Consider the following 2,308-nt stretch of genomic DNA (forward strand, 5'->3'; position numbering starts at 1 on the left):
GGGGAGCTGCTTCGACCCTGCCGATCTGAAACTAAGAGGGATACAACATTCTAGCAGGCAGACGGCGATACTTGATAAAAAAAAACTTCCCCTTACAGAAATTGAACTCATGTCATCTGCAGGCAATGATAAAGCATCTAACCACTACACCACAGACACCTGTTTGACAAGATGAGATAACAAAGTGTAGGAAAGACCAAATTTAATTCAACACCAAAAAATTAATATAATATAAGGCCAAGAATATAAGGAAAGCTAAGTAATGTAAAAAATATTAAGGGCAGGAGCGACCCTTGATTTTGCAGATTTTGGGTCAGGCTATGCAAATTGAGATGTTGGTTGATTTTTAAAGATCAACCAGTTCTTTGTCTAAAAATAGCATGGAAACAATTGAGAAAGTCTTTATTCCCCTCATAAATTGCCTTTGAAAACAAGAGGGTGGCTTAATACAGTCAATTTTCACAATAATTGTAGTTTTTTGCAAAATGTTACTTTTTGCTGTTTTTTCCCTACTCCTTCCTTAGTTTTCATCCTTTTGACATGGAACTTTCAGGAAACATAGATGGCAAGACTGCCATCAATGTAACAGAGAGATATTTGCAAAAAAAAATATAACTTTTCCATTGGCAAGCAATTACGCAACCTAAATCAGAAAAGTTTTTAAAAAATATTTTTTGAAATTTTTTTTTTTTTTTTTTTTTTTTTGGGGGGGGGGGGGGTTCTTTTGCACTTATTGAAAAAAAAAACTCTCTGATACGCTGATAGGGTCTGGTTCAGGTATACTCTCACCAAATTTGGTCCAACTTGATCAGTAAATAAGAAAGCCTCAGGGATTTGAAATTCATTGTTTATTTTCAAGATGGCGGCCGTTTCCATAGCAACCGCAGTAGCTATACCAAAATAAAATAGCGTATCAAGAGATTTCCCTATGCATAACTTCTATTTGTACTTCTTAGATTTGATCTCGGGCAACAAACATAGAAAATGGTCCTCAAGGGTAGCTCCTCTTCTTAAATATTATATATGGAGGGTAAATATGATTTCAACAAAAAAGGGCAAACTTAATCAGAACAAAGACGTCTATGGCTGCTGAAGAGGTTTAAGAGGTGTTTTGCTATAAATAAAAGCAATTCATCTGATACAGCTTAGAGTCATAATGTGAATAAGGGACTTGTTCGCCCTTCAAACATCAAAGTTTGCTTAAAATAAGAGTTGTCAGTGAGCGCATGAAATATGTGACCTTCTGATGGTCATTTCCAAATGACTAGAATGAGGACAATGACAACCTGCAAAAGATATTATTATTTTTGTTAATAGATCAAAGTCCAAACAGTGGCATCGGTAGCCTAGTGGTTAGGCTACCGTACTCGTAATCGTGAGATTGCCGATTCGGGGGCTCAAGCCTCAGCTTGGTCCGACGTTGTGTCCTTGGGAAAGGCACTTTACACGAATTTCCCACTTGGCTCGGTCCTATTGGAGACGGACGTTAAACTAGGAGGTCCCGCCCCTTAAATAACCTAATAGTGTTGATAGGGGCGTTAAACCCATACCATTTTTAAAGTCCAAACAGATCATTCAATGCAGCAAAACTTTTCTCTTTCTTAATAACTGTCCAAGCCTTAGCACCTGTAGCTTTAACCATGGTAAAAGAATGTGCATCAGGAATAAGTCACATTCCTCCTGCTACTACTACTTTTATTATCATTACAATGATAATAATAATAATAATAATAATAATAATAATAATAATAATAATAATAATAATAATAATAATAGAAATAAGTATAATAAATTGTATTTACATAGCACATCCTCGTCTACAATATGCTCGATGCACTTCATAACTGTTATTACCAAAGCAGACCCTAGAACACAACTTAGAAATATTCTTGGCTTCCCAGGAAGCATACAGTGCAAGCTACAGAAAATAAAAACTGAGAAGATCTTTCACTGTCTATAGCTGGGTACCCATTCCCATCAAGGGAGGGAAATTTGTGTAAATTGTCTTTACCAAGGACACAACATTGAACCCCTGATGGGATTCGAACCCACGGCCTTACAGTTTTGCTTTCAAGTGACTTGGGAAACATAATCAAAGAAAGTACTTACGATTATGTACGATCTTTGACAAAATACAAGTATTATGATTTTTATTTTATTTTATTTGGGGGGGGGGGGGGGGAGGAGGGTGTTAACGCACTTGGGAAAGCAGGGGTGATTATTACTTTCAAAATCTAAAACCATGTATGTATGTATGTATGTATGTATGTATGTATATATATATATGTATGTGTATATAATATTTCTA

General features: G+C 35.9%; 1 protein-coding gene across 1 annotated transcript in view; it reads right to left on the reverse strand.

Moving 5' to 3' along the window:
* Positions 1–2,308, reverse strand: part of LOC101848937 (sushi, von Willebrand factor type A, EGF and pentraxin domain-containing protein 1) — a gene marked incomplete at its 5' end in the record, with an annotated part of 78,313 nt that overhangs the window by 41,269 nt on the left and 34,736 nt on the right.

The sequence above is a fragment of the Aplysia californica genome, unplaced genomic scaffold (assembly GCF_000002075.1).
Source record: "Aplysia californica isolate F4 #8 unplaced genomic scaffold, AplCal3.0 scaffold01402, whole genome shotgun sequence".
In the NCBI taxonomy this organism is placed as follows: Eukaryota; Metazoa; Mollusca; class Gastropoda; order Aplysiida; family Aplysiidae; genus Aplysia; species Aplysia californica.